The sequence below is a fragment of the Suricata suricatta genome, chromosome 2, assembly GCF_006229205.1.
Source record: "Suricata suricatta isolate VVHF042 chromosome 2, meerkat_22Aug2017_6uvM2_HiC, whole genome shotgun sequence".
NCBI classification, from domain to species: Eukaryota; Metazoa; Chordata; class Mammalia; order Carnivora; family Herpestidae; genus Suricata; species Suricata suricatta.
Genome location: NC_043701.1, coordinates 113,304,686 through 113,314,645, shown reverse-complemented (window position 1 = coordinate 113,314,645; position 9,960 = coordinate 113,304,686). Strand labels below are relative to the sequence as shown.

General features: G+C 42.1%; 1 long non-coding RNA gene across 1 annotated transcript in view; it reads right to left on the bottom strand.

Annotated features, from left to right (window-relative positions):
• Window positions 1-2,832: 2,832 nt before the first annotated feature.
• LOC115285408 overlaps window positions 2,833-9,960 on the bottom strand; it is an 18,478-nt gene continuing 11,350 nt past the window's right edge. Inside the window, exons 2-3 of the long non-coding RNA XR_003905518.1 lie at window positions 7,123-7,225; window positions 2,833-3,338 (exon numbers count right to left, since the gene is read on the bottom strand). This is a non-coding gene — a long non-coding RNA (uncharacterized LOC115285408). The remainder of the gene's footprint in view (window positions 3,339-7,122; window positions 7,226-9,960) is intronic.

Genomic DNA, 9,960 nt, shown 5'->3' with positions numbered 1-9,960 from the left:
AACCTTCCAGTTGAGCACCAGGCTGGCCACCCCTCATTTGCAGTCCCCAGGGGGATGCTGAGCCGCAGGGAACTAGCTGTGGCACACCCAGACTACTGACCCACAGCCAGAGCCAGAAAATAAATGTAAATTCTTTGAAACCATCAAGTTTGTGGAAATGTTTTATTAGCAGTGGTAAATAAACTACTATTAATAGTAATAACAAGCCATTATGATTATTATTGTGATTATTATTTTGTCTCTTTGGCTAAAAGCTTGAGAGACCCTGGGGACACCTGGGTGGCTCAGTCAGTAGAGTGTCCGACTTTGGCTCAGGTCATGATCTCATGGTTCATGGGTTCAAGCCCCACGTCGGGCTCTGTGCTGACCACTCAGAGCCTAAAGCCTGCTTTGGATTCTGTGTCTCCTTCTCTCTCTTCCCCTCCCCTACTTGTGCTCTATCTCTGTCTATCTCTCAAAAATAAATTAACATTAAAAAAAAATTTTTTTGACAGCTTGAGAGACCCTGTTCCTTTTTTCCTTTTTACCCTTTGTCTTATTTCTTTATTTCTCTTGTTTTGATGAACTTCCTTCCAATTTTCTTGTTTGGCAGATCTACCTGCGAGTGATTCTCGGTATTTGTCTGAGTCTTTGTTTTGCTATCATTGAAGCTGAATTATATGCCATTATATGTACATATGCAGTCTGTCTTCTTTACCCAGTCACCTGTCAATGGACATTTAAGTTATTTCCATACTTTAGCTATTATGAATAATATTGGGATGATCACGGACGTATGTGTATCTTTTCAAGACCCTAATTTCAATGCTTTTGAATATATATGAAGAAGTGTGATTGCTGGATCATACAGTAGTTCTGTTTTTAATTTTCTGAGGAACTTCCATACTGTTTTCTACAGAGGGTGCACTGTTTTACATTCTCACCAACATTGTGGGAGGGGCCAGTGTCTCCACATCCTCGCCAACACTTCTCTTTTGGTTTTCTTTGTTTTGTTATTAATATTGTTATTGTTAGAGCCATCCCAACAGGCATGAGGATACCTCATCGTGGTTCTGATTTGCATGTCCGTGGAGGTCTTATCCCTCCACCCCCAGGGAGAGAGAGAAAGAAGTGGCATGTGTATATCCTTGGAAAAAGATTGAGAGACCCCCAGAGTCTCCGTTTGGGCTGACTGGTGAAAATATTTTGCCTTCATTTCTAAAAGATTTGGTTTTTTCTGACAAGAGAATCTTAGACATGCTTCCTGATTTGTTCTTACTCCCTCTGTGCTTTTAAAAGCTGTCATTACCTTCTGGCATGAAGTTTCTGATAAGTCTGTGATTTCTTATATTCGTGTCTTTGGACTTACTGTCCTTTTTTTCTTTGCTTTAAGATTTTCTTTTCACCAATGGAGTGTTGGCAATCAGATTTCATTGAGCTTTGGGGTGGTTTTGTTGTTTATTCTGCTTGGAATTCAACCAGCTTCATGGATCTGTGGATTTATGGCTTTCATCAAATTTAGAAACATTTTGTTCATTATTTCTCTAAATATCTTTGATACCTTCACTTTCTCTGGGTATCTAATTTATATGTTAGACCCTTTGCTATTGACCCACAGGTCAATGAAGCTATGCTTTTTCTCCAATGTTCTCGCTCCGTGTGCTTCATCTTAGATAGTGAGTGTTGTGTGTCTTCATGTCCACAAATTTTCTCCTACGCAGCGTCTAGTCTGCCTAATCCTAACTGCCTCATTTTCTATTTTGGAGACTATATTCTTCATCTGTAGAAATCCCATTTAGGTCGCTGTTATATCTGCTGGTTTTCCCCTCTTTATTTTATGTTCTCTCTTTTTTTAATGTTTATTTATTTTTTGAGAGAGAAAGAGAGACAGAGTATGATCATGGGAGGGGCACAGAGAGAGGGAGACACAGAATCCAAAGCAGGCTCCAGGCTCTGAGCTGTCAGCACACAGTCAGACGTAGGGCTCAGACTCACAAACCGTGAGATCATGACCTGAACCGAAGTCAGACGCTCAACCGACTGAGCCACCCAGGCGCCTCTTTTTGTTTTCTTTTAAATCCTTCAGCACAGTAAGCATCTTTCAGGACCTATTTTAACATACTTTCTGTTCATGCAGTTATCTTTCTCATTTATAGGTTTGTTCTATGGATCAATTCTCTCCTGGTTGTGGGTTATATTTTCCTGCTTTATGGCTGAATGATTTTCTATTGGACACCAGACATTGAATTTTGTGTTGCTGAGTGCTAAGTTTTATTTTATTCCTTTAAACGAGGTTACAAATTTTTGGCAGTCAGTTAGTTGCTTTTTGAGACATGCTTGTTTTTGTTTTTCATCTCCTAAGGGCCCATCTAGAGCAATCTCTCCTCTAAGGAAATTCTGCCCATGTCAACTTTCTGAAGTCTCTCCTGAATGCCCCCATGTGTTCCGAAAGGTCTCTTGTGCTGGCCGGCAGGAATTTCAGTGCTTGGGTGCTATGCGCACTGGAGGAGTTGTTTTGCTTATAGTTTTCCTGGCACCTGTTCTTTCTCGACAAGTTTTACTCTGCCCACTCTTGTGGGGCTCTAGCTTTTGCATGGGCACATTGTGTTTTGCCAGAGCTCCATGGGATGCCCCCCGATTTCAAAAGCTCTTTCTCTGTCCCGTTCTTTCTGATATTCTGACTCACTGATTTTATTGTCCTTATTTTCCCTGAATTCCAGTCTCTGCCTCCACTAGTCAACTAGTCAGTAGTCACTGACCTTTCTTTCTTTCCTTCTCTTTTTTCTTTTCTTTTCTTCTCTTTTTCCTTTTATCTTTTCTTTGCCTCTCCTCTCCTTTCTTTTCTTTCTCTTTGTTTCTTTCTTTCCTTCTTTCTTTCTTCCTTTCTTTTTGTTGTTGTTGTTGCAAAAGGTTTTACTCTTTCCATTGGGTTCACATCTTGCGAGAGGACTCCAGGGTGGTGAACAAGCTGCCTCATGGCTGCCAGAAGGCGCTCGGGCAGAAGCCCCGGCAGCAGGGGGATGTCAGAGGCCTCGCAAAGGCTGCTGGACTCTGGAGTCTCCTAGTTGTGCTTCAGAGTGAGCCTTTCAAAGGGATGCCCGTGCAGACATGGGGGCCCAGCCAGGCTGTGGAGGGGAGTCAGGTGGTTACACATCTTCTGGATGAGTGTCACCTCCTCACCTGAGAAGCGGTTCTCCAGGAAGTCCCAGAGATGGGGGTCTATGTGAGCAGAAGCCGGGGCGGGCAGATCCCAAAGCACCTGGCTCAAGTTCTTCTCCAACCACAGTGGCCTCCCTGGTGTCCATGGCTTTACCCTGCTCCCACTGGAGTTCTTGGAGTTCTTCTACCTTTGCTGTGATCTAGAAATGATCAGTAGGCAGAAAATTAAAGTTTACACAGGCAATACCTCATCTGTTTCCTTCTTTTCAGTGAAAACAGTCCTGTGCAGCCTGATATCCAATGTCTCAAAACTGCTATTACTTGGATTCCAATGTTCTAGTTTCTTGTGGGACCATAGTAATTCCAGACCCTGTTATTCTCCTATGGCTAGAAGCAAATATCAAGATATTTTTTAAAGATTATATCATTCTGCCAATGCATAGCTAAAGTAACTCGACATAAAGAAGGTAATTTTTCATAAAAAAAAGGCCATAACTATTAAAAATTTTAAAGTTTCTCTGTGTTCTACCTAAAATTGTCTCCTATGATTTGTATGTTATAGGAAACTAATGGAATCAAGCCCTCTGGTTTCAAAAAAATTTTGTTTTTACATTTATTTATTTTTGAGAGACCGAGTGAAGTAAAGGGTGAGGCAGAGGAGGGGCAGAAAGAGAAGGAGACACAGAATCTAAAGCAGGCTCCAGAGTCTGAGCAAACGTTCAGCACAGAGCCTCACATGGGGCTCGAACCCATGAACCATAAGATCATGGCCTGAGTCAAAGTTGGATGCTTAACCAACTGAGCCACCAGGCACCTTGTAGCCCTCTAGTTTCAGCTGTATTACTACGCACAATCAGAGTTTAAGTGGTGTGCCCAAGGTCTATGAGTTAGTGAGTAAAATAGGATTGGAACTGTATTTCCAAAATGCTGATCCAATATAGTATTTCCTTTTTTTATTTTAAGTTTATTTATTGCGAGGGGAAGGGACAGAGAGCGAGAGAGAGAGAGAGAGAGAGAGAGAGAGAGACAGAGAGGAGAGAGAAAGAGTCGGTGAGCTCAGGGTGGGGCAAAGGGAGAGGAGGGACAGAATCCCTCTGTCAGCCCAGACCCCCATGTGGGGCTTGAACTCAGGAACCATGAGATCATGACCTGAGCTGAAATCAAGAGTCAGACACTTAACCAACTGAGCCACCCAGGCCCCCTGAATTTAGTATTTCTACTGCATGAGTTTTTCTCTGCAAAAGTTTTATTGCTTCCTCCTTAGTATCTTTAACTACAAGTTTTTCCACGGATTCATATTCCCAATTCCTCCCTCCAAAGATGTTTTCACCATGAAATACCACTGTACCAGATCTTACCATGACTTTACTGCTTTTTATTTATTCCACCAGATCCTGACTTCCCTAGCTATAGCTCACAGTTTCCCACACCTTGCTTCTCCTGATACACCTGCCTCTGCTTCCCTAATCAAATGCATATCTTTCATTCAAATAAGGGCCATCCACCTACACACATCTTCTTCATTATCCTTGACAAGACCTGCCCACACTGTTTGCCTTAGGCTGAATGACTCAATTAAAATTAAATCACAACGTTGCATTTCCCAATCAGGTTGGATTTTCTTGTCTTTAGTGCTTTATTTAAAAACATTCTTTTTTAATTTATTATTTATTTTTGGTAGAAGCCTCAAGATACATCACTATCACTCTCATAAATCATGTGAATTTAGTATTTTGAGTTTGATTTGGTATTACGTATTTGGGGATCTGAACACCGGCGGTTTCTGGAGGGGAGATGCTTTTAACATGGAACTTTTCAGTTCTACCTTAAGCCTAATTTGTGCAAAGACTTGGGGGCTCAGAAGACTAGACTCTTCCAGGAGTGTCCTTTTGATCCCCACCAAAGAAGTTTTTGAACAACCCCCTTAAAGTTATAAGTCATTCATTTACAAAAATGTACTCTGCACTTCATCTGTGTTACAGGCAGGAGATAGGGCATTAAAGAGGAAAACGTAGTCCTTGTCCTATGATTTATATTGAGTTTAAATATTCTGGGGAACCTCAAGCCAAGGAGGGTAGTCATAAAAATAGCTCACATTATTTAGCACTTACTAACTTATTGGGCATTTATCAAAGGCATGGCCCAAGCCCTTTATCCCCACCCACATCTCTGTGATAAAGGTACTAGGCTTATCCTATTTTAAAGACCCCAGATCCTCAGAAGACGTGAACACTGACTGGGTCAAGTATCTAAGAATTAAAAGCAAATCCAGGTCTTGAGCCCAGAGTTATCTGAATCCAAAATCCAACTCTTTAACACTTCCTTGTGTTATCTGGATGAGGAAGCCCCGGCGAGATTGCCTGGTTAGGGAGACTCCTAATGTCGGGATTCTTGGAGTTTCCTACAGTGAGCAAGGCCAGAATTTTACACAGATTTAAAGTAAACAGAGAAACCAAAGCAAAATCTGTGTCTCCCAGAACTGCAGAGATGGAGTTGCCGAGCCAGCAACGGGCACAGGGGGTGAAACGGCCAATGTCAGGGCAGAGCAGGCATGTAGGTGAGTGTGTAAAACAGGTTCCCCGAGTTCTGAGTCAACACCACACTGGCAGAGAGGAGGGCCAGGTTTGCCGGCCTGGTTGGTATTCGTCTGACAAATCTGTTGACAGGTGTGTTGCGAGGCTTTTTCAAGGCCACAACACCTTGAGGTAGAAGCCAGGAGGCTCCACCTCACCCTACGCAATCCGATTCCTGTCAGTGGAGCCCCGCCCAGCAACGCGGAGTTACACAACCCTCGACAAAACACTGCTCTGTCTGTATTTAGTAGAATGGGAAATTTTGAGGAGCTGCCATCCTCTGTAAGGAGGCGCCTTTCCTTTATCTGCACCTGAGCTTTCTTTCATGAGGCTGACCATTTTCAGAGGTTTGGGGTTCCATCTCCCAGGCGCCATCTTGTGGAGCTGGCTGCAACTCACCATTGCCGGGAACATTGAAAAGTGTGCAGGATTATCCAATCAGCACGTTGTACCCCTGAAACTAACAGAACATCATACGCCTATCGAACTTCAACAATGAAAAATAACATAAAATAATGGGGCACCTGGGCGGCTCAGTCAGTTAAGCGTCCGACTCTTGATTTTGGCTCAGGTCCACGATCTCACGGTTTGTTGAATTTGAGCATCAAGTGGGGCTTCTCTTTCTCTCCCTCTCTCTCTGCCCCTCCCTTGCTCAACTCTCTCTCTCTCAAAATAAATAAATAAACTTAAAAAAATAAATTTCACAGGCACAATGACCTCTTCTCTTATAGACCAAGCAGTAATGTGGAATCGCTATGGAAAGATTGCTCATGGTAGCGTTAACTAACAGAGGTTCAGAGCCCGCACCCCTGGTTATTGACTGTGTGACCCTGGAAAAGTTATTTCTCGTTGATTCTAGCTATTTCCTTTTTTTTTTTTTTTTTTTTTTACAAGATGGAGACACTCATTCCGGCCCTAACTCATATGCCATCATGAAGACGAAAGCTGTATGTGAGGTATATTTGTATAGCACAGCCCTTCAACATGGGCTGTGAAGTCTGTACATTTGGTTCCTATCACTGTTGTTATCATTATATCCATAGACAAGTTAACTAATCACTCTAACCTACGTTTTTCCCATCTGTAAAATGGAGCTATCATTAAGTACCTTTGTTATTGAGTTGTTATGAGATAACATGAAAAACTTTAACACAATACCAGTTCCCAAGAAAGGGGTTAGGAGATGTTATTATTTGTAAAGTGCCGCATATGGATAATGGCTTAATATTTTCAAAAATGTCCAAAGTCCTATATGGAAAAATAGAATTCTTAATTCGCATAGGAATGACATTTACCAAGACATTAAATGGCATATGTAAAGTCATATTTAATCCCAAGAACAGTTTCCTTGCCCTCCTGGGACTTGAATATATTCATCTGAGTAACATTACTAGAAATCATCTCTACTTACTCTTTTGAGACACTTAACACTTGCCGAGCACCATGCTCAGGGTCTTCTGTATGGTTATCTCACTGGATTCTCCGGATAGCCCTGAGGATGGGCTCCATGTTTCCTGTTTTACAGATAAGAATTCCAAATGTTTGAAAAGTTAATAACTTCCTGAAGTGGCGGAGTGATTTTTGAGGGGAGGGGGGATGCACCCAAAGCTGTCTCAGTACAGAAGCTAGTGCTGTCTCACAGCGCAATGTTGCCGGTATAATCGTATTTGCCAATCAATTATTCTCCATTTATTCACACAGTCAATTAAATGGGGTCTAATATTTTACCTGATGCTGTATTATCCAATGCCATGGGGTGGGGGGAAGGGAAGAGGTACAGCGTGTGTCCATGGCGATGAGGATTAATATTTATTGATTCCTTGCTATGTGACAAGTTCTGAACAAGACACACATGATCTCATCTATCCTCACAATAGTTTATGACTTAGATGTTAGTATGCCCATTTTACACATGAAGGAGATCGGTACCAGAAATCATTAACTAAGGTACCCAAGGTCAAATGGCAAATAACTCACTGGTCATTCTGTATCCCAAAAGCACTTGCATATCCTCCAACGTGGGGTATAATCACGTGCATGTGAAGTTCATGGCATATCATAACAGACACCAAGCACTACATGAATGGTTAGGCATGAAGTGTTACTGAACCTCAAAGAAAGGAAAGATCATAGAAAGCTGAGGATCCAGAAGACATTTCAGAGGAGGAAGAGAATGACCTGAGTTGTGAAGAAAGCCTTGAAGGTATTTACAGGAAGTAAAAGGCACAGAGCTTGTGGAGATTAATTTGGTTTCCTGATGAACTTGGATGAGAGGCCAACTGCCCAATGGCAGTGGATCTGTCTCATTATGCCTGCACAGAACCAACAATCAGTAAATAGTTGCTGAATGGGTATTATTCTCGGGGTACCTTCTCTGTCCTCCAAACACTGGAGTAGATCCTGTAGGAATTGGGGTACTTTCAAGATGTGTAATTCATATATTTTGGTGAAGACTCATTTCTCAAGAATGTCTTGTCCTGTATAAAGGACCTTTGGATGTGAAGGGGAGGGTGTAGAATGGGGAAGGTTGGCTTGCAAAGCCCCAGGACCTTCATAGGGAGGCAAGTCTTTGGTGCTATGACATCTCAGACTGGCTTATCCTGACCCTTGATACTGTCAGAGTCCCAGAAATGACTGCACTTACACATGCTGACTCACATAACCGAAATTGGCAAGGTATGCAGCATAAATCAAAACACATGTTTATAATTTGCATTAGACACTGTAGCTATCAAAAGAACTATAATAAGACACATAGGAAGTCCTAGGATGAAAACATCACTTGGAGCACCAGGGAAAAACCACGAAGTATATGGTCTGACAAAAAAATCATCACCTAAACATCCTTGAAATACACAGAGCCTTTTCCACAGGTAAATAAGTCTAATCACTGACATGTATGTATAATCAACATAAGAATCTTATAAAATGGTACTTTTCTCATCCCTTCTTTATAGATTAGGGAACTGAACCTTGAAGATATTTCCCCCAAATTAGCAGTTCTCTTCTATTTGGAATCTTGACTTTACGGAGCTCTTACTCGTGATGTTACAATGCCGTGAGTACCTGACATGATCTAAATGGGCATTCAGAACAGGAAGAATAGTAAAGGTAGACACTGTTTCTGCCCAAGCGAAATTTACAGACTAACAAAAAAAGTAGATACCTATCCACTTCCTCCTCACATAATTTAAATCTTTAATTATAATTAAAGATTGGTTGGTGAAGCTGCCAACAAGGACCCCCTCATCAAGGTGGACATGGAAGGAAGTCTTCTCTGAGCAAATAAAGCTTCCAGATCTCTAAACCTTCTAGCTATTCAAGGCAGGGGGACTGGCTCGGGCGAGGCTCAATGGAGACAACTGAAGAACCACAGGGAGCCAGGGAGAGAGGGGACAAGGTGAGCTCCAGAGAGAGGCTGATCATGGGCTCTAGACTATCCTAGCCAGTTTCGGAACTGTAACTGCAAAGCCATTAAAGACTTTTAATTTCAAGAGTGCTTAAAAGAGACTTAGATGGGGCATCAGGGTGGCTCAGTCAATTAAGCGTTGGACTCTTGGTTTCAGTTCAGGTCATAATCTCACAGTTTCTGAATTCGAGTCCTATGTTGGGCTCTGTGCTGACCATGTGGACCTGCTTGGGATTCTCTCTCTCCCTCTCTCTCTACCCCTCTCTCACTCACATTTTCTCTTTCTCAAAATAAATAAACATTAAAAAAAACCCCACTCAGATGCATAATTTAAAGTGATGACAGTAGGGCGCCTGGGTGGCTCAGTTGGTTGAGTGTCTGACTTTTGGTTTTGGCTCAGGTTATGATCTCACAGTTTGTGGGTTCATGCCCCACTTTGAGTTCTACACTGACAGTGCAGAGCCTGCTTGGGATTCTCTCTCTCTCTCTCTCTCTCTCTCTCTCTCTATCTCTCTCTCTCTCTCTCCCCCCCTCTGTTTCTCTAGAGCTCGCTCTCTCTCTCTCTCTCTCTCTCTCTTTCTCCCAAAATAAATAAATAAACTTAAAAAGTAAAATAAAATAAAGTGATGACAAATAGCCACAACATGGAGAATGCATTAGACACATCCAGGGACTCTTGTTAGAAGTTTCCAGAGCTTCAGCTGAGATAAGGAAGCTTTGGCTACTACAGGGTTATTTGGAGCCACAAGATTAGCTATGGACAAACACTTTCTCAGTTCCACATTAAGGACTCAGTCATCTTTTAGGGACAATCAATGAAACTGTGCTAATACCCGCTAA